At 30.7% G+C, this 22,025-nt stretch overlaps 1 protein-coding gene across 2 annotated transcripts in view; it reads left to right on the top strand.

Moving 5' to 3' along the window:
- The window catches only part of LOC106681816 (uncharacterized), a 150,521-nt gene that overhangs the window by 61,313 nt on the left and 67,183 nt on the right, over nt 1–22,025 (top strand). For both annotated transcript variants that reach the window (XM_014422341.2, XM_067045635.1), the window contains one exon: nt 5,051–5,131. The gene's annotated coding sequence lies outside the window, so the exon portion shown is untranslated. The remainder of the gene's footprint in view (nt 1–5,050; nt 5,132–22,025) is intronic.

Genomic DNA, 22,025 nt, shown 5'->3' with positions numbered 1-22,025 from the left:
TATATATATAGTTCTTGTTGATCAGTCGATTATATAACAACTACATGCATAGATACGACGTTTCGAGAATTGTTCTCGTCATCATACCTATTGTTTTGTAAATGAGTTTTTTTTTCTCGGAGTCGGTTTACGTCCATTATGACTGAAAATATTTTTCATATTTTCTTATTGTCTTCAATAGAACTCGAACTCGGGTCCGAAATTGAGAACTCGTAACCAATGATCATTGAGCTATCTTCTTTATGGGTGTAAAGAAAAAAAAAGAAGATATTCATATTTTTACGTTTATGATTATAACGTATTTTAGAAGGCGTTGGAAAAATATGACGTTTTCTTTGTGCATTATTGGCGACCAATATCTATGAGCCATTTTAGTGGATTATCAAATTTTAGTATGACCTTGTTCTCATGTAACATGTTCGAAGTTACACTGATAAAAATGATCAGTCTAACTTTGAACATGTTTGACGTAAATCTAAGGAATTGAAATACAAGTAGGTAATGTTTTAACCATTACATTGTCTTGTTCTCTAGCCTTGGTCTAGTTTACTTACTGATAAGACAGTTTGCTCTGTGAATTTTAATTTATGTGAAATAGCTGCTACTTAAATGAAATTTCTCAACAGTAATTTTGAGTTGGAACAAAGGTTCATAACAGTTTTATGATTTTTAACGTGAAATTTTATCTCAGTATGTTTCATAATATCGCAACTGTTTTATACCCTTAACCCGATTCTCATAACATTGATAAGACAATAGGGACTGCAGATTTTCTAAAGACATGGGATTTACTTCATAAATTAATTAGTTTGAGTTTTTTTCAAGACAAAAATAAATTTAATAATAAACTAATCGAATTGAAAAGTGATTTAGGGTGTGCCTATCTGCTATCTAGGTTTCACATAAACAAATAGTGGTAAGTCACATTCAGATAATAGTGGTGTAAGTCACATTTTAAATATTATACGCAGAGTACAGAAAGACAGTGCAGTAGAGCTTGATTGTTAAAAGATTAAGTGAACTATGTCACAACCTCAATAGTTCACCAATTTTTTAGAAAAATATTTTATCAATCTAAAATATTCTAATAATTGACTTTATCTGTTGTTTAGGTCATTTTCAGTTGGTTTATTTAAGCTATAAGCAAAACTAAAATTTAAGCAATTTTACGTCATTTTTACGTTTAATCTGACCTGTAACCTGTATGTATGTAATTTGATGTAAACGTGGAATTGGTTTTCTACACAAAGAATAATATAAGTAAAACTATCTTTATCTAAATACTGCACTCTATAGTCAGGATTTTGTATTTAGTATTTAGTATTGTATTTGTATTTAGTAGTATCCCGTTCCAATAATCCACTAGCGTAAGCCAACCAAGTTACAACCTTCATTGGACCCCTCACCTAACCTTATAATGCCAAAAGGCAATCCAAGGTATCCTTCAGACCCAGCTATACATATAGCATACCTCCTATATGTACGTACCAAATACCCACTAAAATCTTCACAGGAGGGTATGAAAAAAAAAAGGATCTAAATATTAATTTTGTATCTCATACATGCTTTAGATAGACTTGGGTAACAGCCCTAATTACTTTAGGACACTCTGTAGGATAATCCAAGTAGAGAAAGCAGCCTGAGTCTACTATCTTTTTATGAGCTACTATCTTTTTAATACGTCTTATTGAAAATAAAATCGAAAAATTATTTTTTTATTACATATGGTTTTACTAAAGAAAAGCTGCGATATGTACAATAAGAATATATGTATTCTTAAAAAGAAAAAAAAACAGCAAAATAACTTATTTCATATTTATTTTAATCTTAACCAATTAAGTGTTTACTGGAACTGTTTTATCGTAAATCATAGGAATATTTCTGTATAACATTTTAACCAGCATTATTGTAAAATAAACATCAATGTCTGTAAAAATAAATTGCCCATTAAGAAAAAAGTAATCAAAAACAAATATTCGCGTCCTAAAACTGGGACGCGAATATTGGGAAAAATAGTGAGTTAATTACTTATCAATTATAGCTTTACGATTAAGTAAAGTAGAGGGCAGAAATGAAATGTAAGAAGAATTTGTGGAAATGAAATATAAGAAGAATTTGTGGAAATGAAATGTAAGAAGAATTTGTGGAAATGAAATGTAAGAAGAATTTGTCGAAATGAAATGTAAGAAGAATTTGTTGAAATGAAATGTAAGAAGAATTTGTTGAAATGAATTGTAAGAAGAATATTGTAATTTTTAAAATTATGTAATCGTGAAGGTTAAATGAATGATTGCAAGATATTTCATTGGTCTGGCTGTTTTTAAATATGTGAAATTGATGGTATGCAATGACATAATTCATAAGAAAAATTATTTTACAATTTATTTCAGAATAAACAATAAAAAATGTTTATCCTTATTATTTACTATGATGTCGGAGAAGCAGTGGTTTTAGAAATTCTGGACAGCAATGAGCAGAACGACATGCTTTAAATGACTTGTTTTGAAGTTAATTTTAATCGTTGTAAAAACTAGAAATGTAAGAGTGTAGCATCGAGAACTAAGTTGTTATAGGAGTAATATGGTTAGCAAAAAAAAAAAATAGTGATAATTTTATGAAACTGTTATTTATGAAGACTAGAAATTGGGTAGCTTAAAATTCTTTTTAAATAGCTTTAATTTTTTATTAAAATTTTACCTAATAAAATAAAGAAATAGTAAATTTTATCCAAGTATAACCGAAAGTCTTTTTAATTTATATAATTTTAACATTAATATAAGTTTTTAAATTTAAATCTTTTGTAAGATATTAATTGATACATTGTCCATTGACATTGATATAAATCACCTCAATACATTATTACAAATTTTGGAGTTCCATATTTGAAAATAGATATTAATATTATGAAAATGGATTATAGAATATGACAAAACGCTAAAAAAGTCTAGAATACATATGTATGTAAAAATAATATAACTTTGATAAATTTTTATTATTCTTATTTATGTTTGTACTTAAATATGTGGCTCATAAGAATTTTTTATCTCTATATTTTTAATGATATTTAATAATAATAAAAAATATATTTATCTTATAAAAAAAAATAAATGGTTTTATATTTCAATTATACAAATTAAAATTTAATCTGACTCCTGAAAATAATTCGAGGGCACAGGAATGGAATTAATTCACTATAAAAAGGCATAACCAAAGTTTTCTCCATTAAAATTTTTTTTAATGCTGAACCCCTTTTATCCTTGCGTTTAACACATAAATAGTTTTCACATAGAAAAAATTATGTATAATAGGAGATATTTTTTAGGATTTCTGTATATTTTAAATATTTTTTTTTATAACTGAAATACATCTTTCAGTTGCACCACTTTTATTCTAGAGGTATAATGTTTTATAAGATTCTTCTCATTGAATTGCCTTGTTAATTTTAATCTGGTAATTGTTTCCTCAGGAACGACGCAAAATAGTTGTTTTCTTGTCTATGTGGCCAAGGACAAGCAAATTGCTACGGATGCGTGGGAAATACCGTGTTTTTTTCTTTTTCACTTTTTTCTTCGTCCAGATAATAAATTGTCCGTATAACAAGCACATTTTTTTCCTTCTGAATATTAATAAGGAAGAGTTTCATGTATTCAGAAGACGTCTTAGCTAGCTAGAATTTTTTTTTTTCACTGGAATTTAATCTTTAAATTTGTTCCATTTAAAAAGTAAATGGTGAATTCTTATTAATTTTATTTGAATGGCATTTGTTTCTTTGAGTACAATATCGTTTAATACAACAATGGAGATAAACCTTTATATATTGAATAAGACACTAGTACAAGAGCCCAAGAGGAGAAAAAAGGGAGTTATTTCACCTTCCAATTTTTGATTACTTAATTGAAAACTATGTATAATTACTAGTCAAAATTGATGACTGCCAAGTAAGGGGAATAAAAATGGAGGCTGTTTCAAAACGTTAAAAATAATTAATTTTTTATTCGGAGCTGTAGATCTTTACAACTACCAACAACAATAGAAAATCTAAGAGAACATCATTTAAAATAGAGTAAATTTTATAAAATGCCGTAAATAGCTCTATTAGGGCTAATATTTCAGAAAATGTACTCTTCTTTAAATAATGTTCTTTTAGATTTTCTAGTGCTGTTGGTAGTTTTTAAGATATAAAGCTCCGAATGAAAAATTAATGTGTTTTTTTAGGTTTTGAAACAGCGACCATTTTTTATTCCCCCTACCTTAACTTGGTAGACTCATCAGTTTTGACTAAAAATTATACGTAGTTTTCAACAAAGTAATAAAAAATTGGAGTGAGATAACTGATTTTTTTATTCCCGGTTCTTGTACTCTATAATGCTTGTTGCTAAACCAGTGTGTTGCAACATTGAATAGTAAACAACACTAGGGGAGTGCCGGTTTCCCAATTCTATTTAAACTGTTTACTACATTACACTTTTATTCATACAGCTAATTACTTTACATATAACTTTAAATTACTTTTTTTTTACTACTTAGTTAATATGATTCGCTATTTTTTATTGATATAATCATAAATCTTGTTCAGGTATCAAGTATCATTTGATGGTATTGTCGACGAATACTAAATCCAATTAATTTTGCAGAACGTATCCACTTATTGTAACAAGCTGAATGAAAATATAAATGAAAACTAAAGTTAATTATTTTTAATGTTCTCTGATAGTTTATTTTAATTTTACAAAACCCATTTTTTTTTTAAGATCAGACTCTTCAATATAAATCGTGAACAAAAATGATATTTTATTTTATTATGTTTCGGCCAAGTGATGAACACACCACTGTGAGATCTACCTAAAAATTTGTAAGCGAAAAAAGTTATAAATTCAGCTCAATTTTTTTGTTCTTTGGTATTGTTTCATCCTCACGATACTCAGTATTATTCATAATCATATTTATTTAAGAATCTACTAATTATTTCAATATTGATTTCTTATTAAGAGAATTTTTTATTATTTTTTCATGTTCGATATCTGTTTAATTAATTTATATTGTTTTTCAGAATTCTTTCAATTCAAAGAAAACTGAGTAGCTGTAACTCATCAACAGTAAATAGTTCAAGAAGAAGCCTTAATGTTCTTTGGTAAGTAAAGTGAATTTTATATTCAGTAGTTTATTAGTATTTTTTAAATAATTTATATTATAATTTATTTAATAACTTCACTAAAAACATTATCAAGAGGAAATACTTATAAAAATTTGATTTTTTTTTCAAAGTTTTTTCGTAGCCATGAAAATAAAGCTGTAGCAATCACGAAAAACTAACTTTAGAAAATTATTTGACTTACTAATACTGTCCACTATTAATGTTAAAATTCAATAACTGATTATAATAACGGTAATTAATCATTATAACATTAACATATTTTTTTGAAGAATAACTAAAGGACAATAACTATATCAAGCCACGACAATGGATATTCAAGACTTAATAACCTTTTATGTTTCTTTCCGGCCGACTTGTGTTGTGGATATACTAGTGAAAATGGTGGCCAAAGTCACTTTTATAACTTCTAGACTGCCAAGCATTTCGTAGTCTCTGAAGTAATTAAAATTTCTTTGTTTTCTGTATTTGTTTTGCGGTTCTATTGTCCTGTTGTCTTATTATTATTTTCAGGGACATTTTTTGAAATATTCGATAGCCTGTTCTAACATGATAACAAATTTAAGCTTTTATATGAGATCTAAATACAGTAAAGACATTTTTGAGATACATAATATTTAAGTTAAGATGTATTCCAATGTAAATGTGGCACAGCCATGGCCATGAGAATTATATTGCTTATAACTAGTATAATATTACTGAATAATCAATTCGTTTTGTCTATTAGAATGAAATGTTTTCAGTATTACAACCACATGAATGTATTGTGATCCTTGGAAACCATTTCATTCAAATGGGACTGCAAAGTGCCCATTATTTGCGATCCAACCTTATCGTATCGTCATGAATTATGAACATTACGCTGATTAGCAAGTTCATGATTATCGATGTAGGTATATGTTGTAACAAAAGGTGAATTCAATTTTTTATCTCACAATAAAAAATACATCGTTTGAAAATCTCTGAACCGATTACATTTTAAGTGCTTTACTTTCGAAAGCATGCGTTTTCCAGATTAGGAGTTGGTTAAGTGGCTTGTAGCGGGGGCTTATAACATTTAAACTCTGCTTAACTTTAACGCTCATACCCCAATTATCGTTTGATAGATACCTAATTAAAAGTGCGGTATTAGAGTAAAGCAGTAAAATGGAGGCGGTATAGATAAGATGCCTGGCACTTCACCAGCGCCCTCAGGTTCCTCCAAGATAAGGAGCTTTAACGGTTCCTCAAGTTACCAGTCTTCGCCGCGCTATAAATCTTTTGGTCGATCTTACTCCCACTTATTAATAATAGTACGTCTTTAGTCTTCGCTGTTCACGTTCATGTTTGTATTAAAATAAAAGAATACAGGAAATAAGATGAAAGTCAACTAATCATAAATTTTGAGCAAAATACTAATTTCGTCATAAAAATAATATTATATTATTATTTTCGGCGCCACAGACCGTGGAGATCCAAGGAAATACATAGCGCGTTTCATGACGTGGTTTTCATAGGGTGGGTTCGTCATTCCCACGCCTATTTTTGTGAGTGCCGCCCATTGGCTTTCGGGCCTCACAGATGTTGGGGGGGGGTAGGCTGTGAATGAGTATTGTATAATCATATGCTTGAAAAACTCTCGGTTAGAGCCGGGGACTCGAACTCGCAACCCTAAGGGGTTGGCAGACATGCGTGTTGCCACACTGCTACGTCATATATATATAATATGGAAATATGGTGGTTGTAGGGGTTTGGCCAAAAACAGTTTAATGTTTCAATTATTAACGTTCAATTAAGTACGTTTGGCATTGTTATGTATTTATACTTTTATATTTGTATTTATTTGATGATTATTAAATAAAAGGTTTGAATACAAATAAAAAGTTTATTTAAAGAGGTAGACCAAAAAACTATGGGAAAATCAGCTTTATAATTGAGAATATTTCAAAAAAAGTTTATTAACTTAATTTATTTGGTCATTTTGCATTTTGGAGGATTGATAACCTTGAAAAAAAAACTGTACTGCTTACAACAAGGACCCGGGTTCGAATCCGGGTGTGGGAGAGTTTATTTAGAAAAGTGGTAGACATTATTTATTCCGTTACTGTGGCCGTGAGGCAATACAATGAGTCCACCCAGCCTCATTAAGTGAGTACCCTTAATTCAGGAAAAATTTGGCTCTTGAGCGTGGTCATGAACAATCACCTCCTTGCACAACCGATGGTCTATTATGGCACCAACTGATGTGTTGTAGCGGTACAGAATTATTTATATATTAATGTATGTATAAGGGGCCACTATTTCTTCATTAGGCTTTAGTCACAGGACATGAAGTAATTCACCCTTCAGTTAAGTGCTTAGTTTGTAAGAAGCTTTTTCAATGTAGATGTAACAATTTATTTCACAATAAACATGAATCTTAAGGTCTATACTCATCTTTGAGTCTGTTAATTTGCACCGGCTGTGGCAGATTTTATTTAGAAAAAGAGGCAGAAATTATTTATTCTGTTACTGTGGCTTTAAGTTAATACTGTGGGTTAGAGGAGCCACGGGGTGTCCTCATTATGTGGATTCACTTAATTGGGAAAAATCTGGTGGTTGAGCAGAATCATGAACCTCCTTGTATTACCGTTGTTCAAGAAACAGTATTCCCATAAGTTCTGAGCCTCTGGCCCTCCAAGAAGTGTGGCGATACAGTTTTTCATTTTCAATAACCTTAAAAAAAAGTCCTATTACTATTTGTATTGACAATGAAGTTAATTATTCTTGTGCAAATATTGTTTGCTGCAATCTGCTTCCCATGTTTGTTTACAAAAGTGGACGATGTTGTTTACGAAGTGGAATAAATATATTTTGTGTTTTGTATTTTTCCAAGCGATTAAATCTGGATCTGTCCTCTCCACACTTCTATACTGATATATATATGGAGAAAACCAGGATATACATATACAACTGGAGGAGAAGATTGAAATACTGTTTATGTTAAATACTATGAGTCTTCGTTTGTGAGTTTAAAGAATACCGAATATTTTGTTAGAATAAAGCCATGGAACTGAAGATACTTTTCGGCGTAATGAAGTTATTTATTTATTTTTTTTAATGATTACTACTGAGTTTTACCAAATAAATTTGGGATATTCACTTAAAAAGTTTACCGTACGTAGAAATCAGTCATCTATAGTCCAAATTAAATGGGAGTTAAATCCACACTAACACACAGAGCATGGGTAGTATTTAAATACTTAATATTTAAGTGATACATATGCCAGAGGGTTCGAGTGTATGTAAGTAATTTTATATGTTCTTAACAATTAATTTATATAAAATATGTTATCAGGAGTTTTAATTTTCATATAATGTATTACTGTACTGAATTCAAAGCAGCCTACAATAAAACTGTATATTAAAGGCAAGCAATTAATCGTCATAAATACACACAAACAAAAAAATAATATCCCTGTAAACCTATTAGATAGAGAGATTTGACCGCTTAAGCGAAGTTCTACTGTATTTATAAAATTGTTTGTCAATTGTTTTATTTATTCACTACATAGCTATTTTAATATATAAGAGAAAACTCTCGAAATTAATTCAATTTAGAAGATTACATCAACAAATTCTTAACTCTCTAAAATACCGGCAAATAAATCACAAGCTAAGATTCACTTATGCAGACACCATGATCATAGAAAATGCATTATTATGTATATGTAGACACAATACTGCAAATCTTACATCAACAGTTAAAAAAAATATCAACAAGAGATGTTATATCACTTCAAGACATCCAATAACGTCCTCGACGATTTAAAATCGATATATGTTAGGATATTATGGAGAGAAGCAGGGTCTCAAGTTCATATATCATTGGAGCTGTTGATGTGAGATATATCGTATGCAGCTTACTTGTGTTTTCTATCCTTACAATGCCCTATGACCTACGCCCCAACCTGCACGGCCGTCGCGTATATATCATATATCTAATGTAGTATGTCATTTTACATTCAACGAAATAGAACTCAAAAATATAAATGTTCAAATTTAGCAGAAGAATGATGTTTAAATTTTTAAAATAAAGGTATTTAGTTATCAAATATCTATTAGTCGTTTATTCCAGAAAAAAACTCTTATATGGTAAAACCATGAAAACAATGAAGAAAGCAGTTTGGAAAAACGAGAAAGAAAAAAAGGGAATCTTACCATCGAAATGTATTCCATTTAAATCTAAAGAAAAATTTTTGTATAATGAAAAAATATCGATTAATTAAGCTGTTTTTATTTTTATGCATCATTTATTCTAAAATCTGAATGTAAACATTGTTTTAAAAATTAATGGTCAGTAAAATGTTTTATAATAAATATTTTTTTTCACCTAAATGTATGTATGGAATATTTTTTACAATAACCGTTAATTTCTTACATTTTATTAAACAATAAATAATTTAAAAATCGATCTAAAGATCTGTCATATTTGATCTGAACGGACCCGTATTTCCTGATATATGTTTGTTTAATTTTATCAGTTATAACATTTTTAGAATAAACTCTTCAAATTTAAAAAAATAAAATTGATTAAGAATATTGTTTTAACTACTAAGGTTTGGTGCAGATGTCAAAAGTATCATTACTTAAATAATTACCTTTCTCTATTTAATCCCATCTAATAGACATACATAGTAAGCGTATAAGACAAGGTATTATGTCGGTGGTGTCAGCATCGAACCCAAGGGTTCCCCGAGCCTATTTATTATTATTATCAATAACAATATATTACATGTAGAGTATATAAAGCTTCCGCCTCCTACCTCTGAACACTAAAGTATAAAAGATAATTACATTTTACACGGTGGGCTGGAATGAGGCTGTTGCCCTTATACTTTACGGTAGCTGGTGAGAAGGTCACTGGGCCATCTTCCCAGCGAAAACGTTTGTCTATTCTTGTTGGAAAGAACTGGGATATAGAGAGCCAAAGGAGATATTGAACTTCAAAGCTAGATTTGATTCCTGCTATTCCTTAGATTTTCTATCTGAGGTGAAGTCTGTTGATTCAATTCGATTTGCATGGCAAATGCTGCCAATGCTCAACATCCCATATTGTGATTTATTTTTTTATAAAATAAAAAAATAGAAAATTATTATATCTTCATTTGAATACCTATTTTAAAATATTTTTTTTACTTATCACTATTCTTTAAAAGTAATATTTCTTTTGTTGATTTCTGTGATTTTTTTCCTTCTGGGCTAGAAAGCTACCTTCAAACGTCAAATCTTTTATTTTTTATTAATTCTACATTAATTATATATTCAGCGTCCGTTCACCCTCAACTATTTACTATTTTCTCTTTTCTCTTTACAATTAGTTTCGTTATACCGTTATACCAAGTTTTAAAACTATTTGTCAAATGAACGCTTTTAACGCAAAATTTATCTTTGGGTTCCCAGACGCTCTTATGTCTCTTATGGCCGAAGGGGCCCTTTCCAGCCTCTTGAAGGCAATAGCTTCTTGATCTTTTCCTTTTCCAAGATTTTAAAATTAAAGAACCGACCTATATCCTTGATCTCCCCACTCTACGAACATCCATCTGTTTATTAAGCACCAGATCTCAACCAATCGATTTATATATGCCTCCCCATAGAATAGCCTCCTTTAACAAATCCTTCGTCATATGCGTAACCTCCATCTGGAATTCTCTTCCTGTCTCCATCCACCAATCTGTATCCATACTTTCCTTTGAACAAGATATTTCTTTACCTACTGTAGTAACATAACCAAACCTCCGCATCACTGTGAGTTATATTATACAGTCATTATTGATTACTAACCTTAATTTGTGAACGATGTACTTATTCTTAGGAGACATTTGTGCCATAATAAAATATTTTTTTAATTTATAATCTTAAAATTCTTTCTTGAGACTGGCAATATTTTACTAAATAATTCAAAAACACTATCCAAATTATAGTCTCAAAACATTTATTTCATTTACGCGTCCAACGTTTCGGCCAATTCGGCCATCTTCAGGGACAATCTACTTAATTTACTATGAGACATATCATTTAACCATTTTAAAAAACTCCATACAGGCTATTCTGCCCAGGTCAAAACATTTATATCTAATATGTCAAAAATACATTAAAAAACACAGTCAAATTATTTATATTACACTATTAATAAATAGTGGTAAAAGAGAAATAAGTAAATTAAGTAGATTGTCCCTGAAGATGGCCGAATTGGCCGAAACGTTGGACGTGTAAATGAAATAAATGTTTTGAGACTATAATTTGGATAGTGTTTTTGAATTATTTAGTCAAATATTTTTTAATTTCATTTCATTTTCAATTATTTTTTACAATTTATTTGTATTAAATTAGTATTTTTAACATTTAATTATTTTGCGCAATTATTAGAACCTCCTAGTAAAACAAAATCAGAATATTTAGTGGTATAATTCACAAATTCACTTAAATATATATTTAGTAAATATCTTTACAGAAATAAGGGGCAAGACCTCATCCAAGTTGAATAAGTGTATTAGCTTTGAAAAGGAAGTTTAATAAATAGAGGGATACCACCAGTAGCGGTGATTGCTTCTTTACCATTCCAAACCGGTACAAAACTTTTTTCTTTAGAAACACGGAAAGTGCTCAATAGGCAATATTGCTTCAATGGCTTTGTAAAAAAAAATGATTGACTCTATTGGATGTTCTGTCTAGGGTTCTACGGTACTTCCACATTGTAAACTAGCATCTAACAAAAATATTCATGGCTAAACCGTTTTATTAAGAAATGAATAATTTTAATTTTTTAAGTACAAATAAGTAGTGGGAATGTGTTCTTAGAGAGTTGTGTTACGCTTGATCAATTGAAAAAAATAGAGAAAACTCATTTTCATAGTTATTTTCCGTTTTGAAAATTCTTTAAGTGATCCGAAAGTAGTAGTCTGAAAGATGAAATTGGTGCGTATTCAGTTTTCAGCTCACTTATAAAAATAAACACACAAAACAAATTAAGCGATTTGAATATTAAGTTTTACCAACCGATTGATCTCAAACTAACCACCATTATATTTTTTGTTTAAATATCTGACAAACACAAAATATTCCGAAATGGGAACAAGGTATAAAGTTATCTTTATTTCTCGATTTCATTGATTAAACCATTCTAGACAACACATACTTTTTGAGACCATCCTCAGAATCCAAAATTTTTTTTAGCTTTAAATTGACCATTTTTGATTCAAAAAATCATGCTTGCAATAGAAATCAGTCGCTTTGCAACTTCTTTTGTACAAATAAGGTGATTGCACGACGTGTGTGTAGGTAGCTCTTCTGAATGTTTTTTATTTCGAGGGATCGAAAACATAAAATAAAAATACATTATTAGATTGAATAACATTTATCCCAAAATTAGTCGAGTAACATGAAATTCTTATTTTAGGTTCATTATTCAAGAAACGAATATAATTATAGATAAAATGAAATAAATAAAAATAAAATAATATAAACCTAAATGAACATAAATTTTTAAGAAGAAGTACAACATAATGATTTTTTTTGGAAGAAACAACTCACATTTTAGGGAATAAATTAAAACCAACATCAATTTTTTTTTTAAAACACTTCTAGGATAATTTTTGTTTTAAACCAGTCTTGTTCTAATGGCCGCTTCTTCCATATTGCCTGATAATTGCGATTCAAGATTGTGGTGTGCAGACATTCTTTTTGGCTCAGAAATGCATTTCACACAACCGTGGGAAATGCATGAATGAACCATTTTTTATTCAAATTGTAAATAAACTTTTTGAATAAAAATTTATGGATAAATTAATTGAAGCTTACTAAAAATAGTTATTTGAATAAAATTATTATCATTTAATAACGTTTTTCCTTTCAGTTTACCTCATAACCTAGATTCTGATATTTTATTTATCAAATCTAACAGTAATAATCAAACGAAAATGAATGATTTTTACTATTCTAGTCGAATTTAAATTCATAATTTTTGTTAAAATTGTTTATTTGGATCCAATCATCCCTAGTAGCTATCGTTAATAATTGATTATTAAATTATCATTATTAAAAATCAACCAACCTAATATTCCTGTAATGTTTTATTTAATATTGCTTTTGTTTCATCGCTTATTACAATATGAGGTCATTATAAATAAAGGATTTATAATTAAATTTAAATTAATTAAAAATATTCGTTATAATGTATCACGTCATAATCAATTTAAATATTGTCTTAATTATAAGTAATATAGTCGTTGGTTGTCGTGACTTATTTTAATTTGTATAAATGTCACTGAAGGGCTTGACGTTCTAAACTGAACAAAAACACTTGTTGGTCAACACGTAATAAATTTGCTCATTTATTATATTATTTTTAACATTTGGTATTACAAAATAGTAATGTATCCAATTGATATTAATTGATATATCGACTGGTGCTGCTACAATATATTTTTTAAATTAGATAATATTTAATATTTTTACAAAAGTAATTTTTATCTTCATGAGTAAGTATGCCTGAAATTAGCAGTATACTAGAAGATTATTTTGTTAATCTTCATTAAAATCAACCGCAATTAAGTGTAAGGATTAAAAAAGATAAATATACATGACCATAATACTTTTAAAAAAATAATAAATTATAATAAAGCAAATCTGGGTAAAATATTAACTCTAGAAGCTCTCAGTGGATCCAATAATCGAATAAGATATTTTTTTAATTATAATTTTATTGTGATAATATTTTGAATTTTGGACTTATTTTCTACTATCTTAAAGCTTATACAGCATAATTTTTCGTTTGCCTATGATTCTATAATGCTTTTACAATATTACGTTTCACTATAAGCCCCATTTTGAAAAATTTAGTGAACTAAACATTTCATAAAGGAGGTTTTATTTACATTAATAATAAAATTTGGACTTAATTACCTTGAATAGTTATATTAATTTTTGAATGATCGCATCCTATTCAGAAAAATGTGATTTACTGAATAATATTTTTTTTTTCTATTCTGATGAGGATCAGACCATGGTCTAATGATCTTTTGTTATTATTTAAAGGAGACCTTGCATATTGGATCTTACTAATTTTAGTCCTTAATTGCAATAAAAATATACACTTATCTAAATAAATATTTAAGTAGAATTCATACCAATCTTATGACCTTCAAGTAGCTTTTGAAAATAGTAACATGTGAAAAATTGTCAACTGGTGAGCAATAGCCAAGTTTTAACGACCCAGTTATACAGGATCGTAAAACGTTCACATTGCTTCACACTTCAATTTACTGATTTATTAATTATTATAGCTCGAAAGTTAAGAAAATCTTAATTTATTTTAAGCCTTCTGACTTCTACTCTAGACTTTTACCATGAATTATATTCGAAACTATATTAAAATTGACGTTTTAGTTACATTACCGGACTTTATTATGCTAGTTTTTCAGAAAATTTTGAATTCACAAAAAAAAAAAAAAAAAAAATGACTACCAAATATACTAAGACCTAATTAACGTTATACAATAACTGTATTGAGTAACAGGTAATTTTAATAACTTATTGTTATTTTTCAATTCTTCTTGTTGAAGATCACGAATTTATAGACTATAAGAATGTCTATGAGACCACTTAAGGAAGAATCGAGTTTAAGAAACAACATTGAGTATTTGTTAATTTTGATGTCAATTTTTTTATTGTGCTGAGATAGAACAATTATTTGTTGATTAGTTTGTGACTAGTGACGATAGGAAAACGATTTCGGGAATGTGAAGATAACAGAATATTCTCCATCCTGAACAAATATTTATTATTGACACTCATATTCCTTCATCGTCCTATAACTTTATTGATAGGATGTACTAAATTTGAAATTGAGATCCATAAAATTATTTATTCTGATAACCTATATATTCATTAATTGATATTGTCCAATTTTAACTTATTTTTTAATAAATACTGTGACCTAATATATAATGCTTGCTTGAAAGCACTAATTACAGAAACTACCAGTCCGATAGCATTTTATATTTTTTTTTGTATCTGATACGCCCATTACTAAGGAAAACTTCAGGATTTATTGCATAATGGTAATAAAAATAGTCTGTTAGTAAAATGGTGTGAAAAATGTCGTTTATTATAGAATTGTAAAATCAAAATAACCCACAAAAATTCCTGTAATCGAAGAATATTTTTAGTGAGGGGAGGGATATGTGGATATTTCATTGAAATGTTAGTTTTGGCGCAAGTGAAGCATGTTTCTAGAATATTTTTTTACGCCAAATCTAATGGAAACAAAAACATACATTTATATACTTTTTTCTTCAGAATTAAGCTAATAACTAGAAAACAATAATAAAAGCTAATAACAAACAAAAATATTTTAGGGACATTGTATATTAAATCAAAGCTTGAGACGCCACTGGAGAGTGCTATTAGATAGTCTATACATCGAAGGTTTGAAATTATACGGACAATTATAGGGAGTAGGTTGGTCGATGTATGACACGTTACAGTTTCACAAGAGGAGATCATACCTAAAAAAAGCAATCCTTCTCGGCCGAACCCACCCCACTAGACCCCACCGAACCCACACCTTTTTTCTTACCTCCTTTGTTGTAAAACTATATATAACAATATTAATATATACCTAGGTATATAAACATGTAACTGGTGCCCTTCCTTTGCCATATGGCATTTTAAGGGGTTGAGCTGGGTCCGCAGAAGTCGGGGGTTACAATATTGGCCCAGGAGCCGATGTCGACTAAGACTCCCAGAGAGCAACGGCTCAATATCACTTTTGAAATAGTTTCTTAAAACGGGAAGAAGAGATTTAAGATAGTTAAATAAAGAAATATACAAAAAAGGGCCAGAAATTAGAAAACGGCGTAAAACCCGCCTCTCCCGCCCTCCGTGGTAGCCTTATTTATCTAACTTTTTTAACACAATTATAGCGAGTAGGTTGGCCGATGTACGACATGTCACCATCTCAAAAAAGCAAAATATAGGAAGGATTGCATTTTTAGGAAAAGTTAACAATTTTTTTTTTTTTATGATGAATTAACATATCAGGTTATTCACTTTTGAATAATTTGAAACAAAATGCAAACGTTATATTTAATTTTTGATCAGTGATGTCCTTATAGCGCGGTTAAGATTGACTAATTTTCGGTTTTCTGTAAAATCAAGAAAAAAAACATAAACTCTACTGTCCTATTGATACCTGACTTTAGTAAAGTAGTAACTTCAAGCATATGATGTTGATACTGGGACAAAATTAGAAGAGATTATTTTTTTGTTTTTTACAAAAAAATCGAAAAGAGACCATTCTTAGATCCACTATAGTGGTGTATACAATATCTGCGCTTTGTAAATAATTATGCTTATTTTAATTTTTGTATCCTCAGCACATGCTTAATTTTCGAGTTATAAGCAAAAAAATTAAAACGCTTATAACATTTCGATGCTGTGTTCTATTTTTGTTATGAAGTCGCCAGCTAGCGATGTGTAAAACCTAAAATTTGGTCCTAGTATACCCAAAACCACAAGGAATCATTGAAAAAAAAATATTCAAACATTTTTTCAAAAAATACTTGTTATAAATACCATAAGCTGACTCCTTTAATGGTAGTTTATTTTATACTGTTGTTTAGTAAGGGTGGGTATTAAAAAAGACATGCTAAGAAATTAAAAAAATGTATCTAAAAAAACAACTGGTTTTTCAAATAACTAGAAAACTATACGGTCATGATAGCTGCTTATTTAAAGAACAATCAAATTCTATAATTGACAAAAACAGAATTATATAGATTGCAAAAGTGTTATCAAAGCACAGTATTTTATCGGCTATTATGCAACAGACTTTTTGGTATTGTAAAGCTTATTAACATTAATAACAGGTTATTACTGATGACCTCGATTATTTTTACTTTTAAATAAAACAACCGAGGAACCAGGCTATTACTAGCTTTATTGTCATTTTATTTAATTATATTTGTGCTGCTATTATTTGCTGCAATCTGTTTCCCATGAATTTACTGAAAGGAAGTGGACTAAATAAATATTATGTTTTGCTTTTTTTATCCCTTGACTAAAACATCCATCGAACTGAAGACATGTTCGGTCTTGTATTGGAGTGGTCGCGCCTTTTATTTTTGTGCACGGAATTAATAACTTCAATGAGATCAAGTCAAGTCAAGCATATCCAAGGTAATTTCGACATCGAATTCGAGCATTTCGGAATATTATTGGTGGAGTGGAATCAGTATTGACTGATAGGATGGAGGACAACGAGCCGTGAACGGTATAAGGTAAAGATTGAGGGTTTAAGGCACTCCCCCCTGTGTACAGTGACGTATCTGGTTTCGGCCCTCTCAAGTTCTTGTTTACCTAAACAGCCTTCCAGGCAAGAGGGTATGTCCGAAAGCTTCAGTAGAAAATATGAAGAAGTTATAAAAAATATTAGATCAAAGTTTCTTTTACTTTTTTTCAATAACAAGTATCGGAGGAACAAAAGATTTATGATAAATCATGTAATGAAACTATGAATAATTAATTCAATAAATAACAGTTTATATACTGTTTAATTTTATAACAGAAAACCTTTGTCATCGTTTAGTATAGATTGTGAATTAGTTGTAACACGTTACCTATTTTATAGTTTCCAATAATTAATGGATTAACCACCACCAGAAGAGTATGAGTTATCGCCGAAGTGGGTTGTAGCATGCTACGTCAAAAGTTTCGTGATGCTGAATATGGCACACTAGTTATAGTGAAAGGCGCAAAGGCTGGAAGGGAAAAAGAGTGATTATATCTTTCCATTGATAGTTTCGAATTTCAGTTGAAAAAAAAAATGATAGGAACAAAAAATATCCAAATATTTCTACAATTTTTTTATCCAGACATTTACGTAACCGATGGCCGATCCGGCCATCATCCTTTTTACTATCACAGTCTCACATTCATTTATTATAATTTGCAGGCTATTATGCCTAATCTATTGGTTGCTATAGTATTTAATAATAACTTCTATCCTTCACAATTTATAATCACAAATATTTTGATAATCAATGTGACGTTTTGAAACGTTGGACAAGAAATATATTTTACTAAAGAATGATGAGACTATTTGGATAATTTTTGTTATTAAAAAAAAAACAAGATTCTGAAACAAGATAATAAAAATTTAAAGTTGCTCTAACCCGCTTAAGAATAGGCCATAATGTCCTCACGCATTCTCACCTGATCAGAAATCCACACACATCCAACATGCCAATATTGCCAGTCCACTCTCACGATTAAACATATTGGTCATTTTCTATTCAGACACCTAGGAGGATTATCATGGGCAAAATCCTAGAAAAACTCTTATTTAAACGCCTCTACCCAATCCTTGACTCATATCATGTTATTCCTGATCACCAGTTTGGATTTAGAACATCTCATTCTACCATACAACAGAGTCATCGAGTGGTTGATGTCATATCTTCCACATGGACGCTATGTATAATATAAAATCAATGTAATAAAGTTAATGTAAATTAAGATTGTCCTTGATTATGGCCAGATCAGCCGAAACGTTGGACAAGAAATATATTTTACTAAAGAATGATGAGACTATTTGGATAATTTTTGTTATTAAAAAAAAAACAAGATTCTGAAACAAGATAATAAAAATTTAAAGTTGCTCTAACCCGCTTAAGAATAGGCCATAATGCCCTCACGCATTCTCACCTGATCAGAAATCCACACACATCCAACATGCCAACATTGCCAGTCCACTCTCACGATTAAACATATTGGTCATTTTCTATTCAGACACCTAGGAGGATTATCATGTAATGTAGGAGAAGCCAGGTTAGAAACAAGTGGGTTTGGTTAGTTGGGAAGTTTATCATGGAAGGATTGGTATCTGGTTCTGGTCAAATCGGTAACATAGGGAACATTCATGGATGACTTGATTTGTGACAAAGTAAGGAGCATTAAGGATTTTTAGAAGGATTTTGGACTGTAAAGATTGGATGCGAGAGGAATTTCATGGTTTAGTGGAGCCCCTAAGTCCGTATTTCCAGATAGGCCTTATTATAGTCATGTTGATCAGTTTTTTGTAATGGACTGGAAGCTTAGACCGTTTGTCTAGAAAATTTTGTATTAGTTGGAATCGACGAGCTGTTTCCTGTCTTTTCAGTCTTGTGTGAGGATTCCATGTCAGTCGATTGTAGCCCTGAGTAACGGATCTGTTCGACGGGTATAAGTAGGGTATGTATTACTAAAGGATACTGCGAGGCAGGGAGTCATGGTCTTATGACGTAGGGTAAATGTAATTTGGTGGGATTTATTGGAATTTATTTTAATCTGTCAGTTTTGGCACCCTTCTTTTTCTTTTTTGAATTTTGGTCAAAGACTAGAATAGAAAGGTCATGTTTAGGTCAAAGTTCATAGTTTTATTATAATTGGTATAAATTAGAAACTTATTAAATTAATATTATATGACTATATGGTGAAAACAAAATACAATTTTATAATACTGTTATGTTTCCGCCGGCAGTTTCCCTACGAGCTAGATTTCAGAGGCTAATTAAGGGTATAGCTAAGGAAGGAGTGATATATAGGCCTATGTTCGAGATAATTTGCCCTGATGAAGGCAGTTTCGTTCGAAAGGATGTGTACACACTGGGAGCTCACCCCCACCAACATTTCCAACCTCCCCCCCTATAATAAGGATACCGTCATATCCTGCCCACGGGCCCTTAACCCTTTTCTCTTGTCGGCTATTGAAGGAAAAGATTTATTTAGTTTCATCTACGCTGAGCTAAAGCCTTAATACCCCACCCTCCATCACTCCATTCTAGGATTTTTATTATTTTTTATCATATTACTGGCAATTTCATTGTGAGCTTAACTTATTATTAAACTGTGTCAGTCTGTATATTAAAGTTTTTTTTTTATTAAAAGATTTTGCTATTGTTTTAGTTCCTCCGAGTAATATGGTTAGAAATCGATATTTAGCTCTCTTTGTTAGAATATAAATGAGGTAGTCTGTGAGAGCAAAACTTGCCTAATTCTGTTTTTACAATTGCATTTCATTTAGAATAAAAACGTAAGTATTTCGATGCACTGATTGTTTCTACATAATGGATTAACTGAATTATATAAAAAATTGGTTAAAACGGGGTTGAAGGGTTGAGCTTCTTTTTCTGCGTCCTGGTAATGCATTTTAAGAGGGGGCTGAGAAAATACTTTTTGTCTGTCTGTTGGTGACAGGGCTCACCAGGTATGTTGATTCAAATAATTTATATACTTGTACTCAATCGAGTCTGAGTCTGTTTGTGTGTTTCTGTTCGTATAGTGCTGAAGGCTGTCAAAAAATTTGATGTGTCTCCTCGATATAAATTCTGTCACCGTTGGTAGTTCGAATGTCGCATGTATGTGGTCCATCTTTGCTCTTTGAAGTGAAGTGTGTCTCACTATACATCTCAGTACACCGCTCTGAAACTGTTGGAGCCTCTTGGCCGTTGAAAGTGCTATGTTAGTCAACGTAGGTGCTTCGTAGAGCAGGGCTGGCCTCAGCACACTTTTGTAGATCATTGATTCGATGCGGAGAGAAAGATTAGGAGAGGTTAGCAGATGATTAAGACCTGCTTGACCTTCTTATTGCAGTGGCGAGCTAAGATCAGGTGTCTGTCAAGGGTTCGGAAAAAAAAAAAGGAGAGGACACTTGTTTTTCTGAAAGGAGAAAATAATACAGTCGGTCTTCTTGGGATTGACTGTAAGCCCTTTCAGTTTATTTTTTATTTCCGTACAATCCTTCCCCTGTCATAGAGCTGTTTCTGCATTAATTGACTATGTCTTCGGCATAAGCAGCTACAATAGCCTTGATGTACTTGGCTCCTACAGTTTCAGCCGTGTATACTAAGAAAAGTATTTTGCACAGATCCCTGGGAAACTCCACAGGTGAGTAGAACTTCTCCGGATACCACTTCGCCGACTCGAAGCTTTAAAGAACTGTAGTTGCTGTAGGAATGATCTCAATAGAGTTTATAGCTATTCTGGGAATTAGTTGTTTTGTAGTGTTCTACATAGGAAACTATGGGACACTGAATCAAACGCTTCCGTGCAGTCCTTTGAGATCATAACTGTTGCCTCGTTCTTCATTGCCATCTTGCTTATTTCCAGCCTGTAGTTTCGCCAGATGGTGATCCGGGCAGAGGCCGACCTGGAAACCAGTCTGCTCTGGTAGGATTAGCTCTACCTCTGAGCAGTAGGTTTTGAGATAATTAAGAATTATTTTCTCAAAAACCTTGCCCAGGTGCGGAAGCAAGCCTATTGGTCTGTAGTCGGCAGGTTATAATCCAGTCTTCGCGAATTTCAGAAGCGGGAAGAGGATAGCTCGTTTCATACCTCATCACTTAAGTATAAGTAAAACGGCAATTTAATTCAAGACTTAATTCGAGCGAAAAAATCAAAACTAAATTCAATAAGAAGTGTTCTATAATTATCACGGATATTACAGCCGCACAGTGGACCAAATATCAAGTCTCTCTGGAGAAAAACAAGTTTCGTGTCTATATTTATTTAAGAAACCATTTATTCGAGGTTGCTTAGATGGGAATAAGTGCGACCTTACAGATAATGGGGTGTAGATTTTATCTGGAATTTTTGCTTTCTCAGTCCGTGTGTGTAAAATTAATGCTGTATCTCATAAACTAAAAGTTCTGGATTTAAATTTTTTTTTTTTCCTACCGTCCTATTTCGCTCCTTCCCATTATGGGCAAAATCCTAGAAAAACTCTTATTAAAACGCCTCTACCCAATCCTTGACTCATATCATGTTATTCCTGATCACCAGTTTGGATTTAGAACATCTCATTCTACCATACAAC

Source organism: Halyomorpha halys, unplaced genomic scaffold (genome assembly GCF_000696795.3).
Source record: "Halyomorpha halys isolate HHAL.00 unplaced genomic scaffold, Hhal_1.1 Scaffold366.1, whole genome shotgun sequence".
NCBI classification, from domain to species: domain Eukaryota; kingdom Metazoa; phylum Arthropoda; class Insecta; order Hemiptera; family Pentatomidae; genus Halyomorpha; species Halyomorpha halys.
This window is presented reverse-complemented; position numbering and strand designations above follow the sequence as displayed.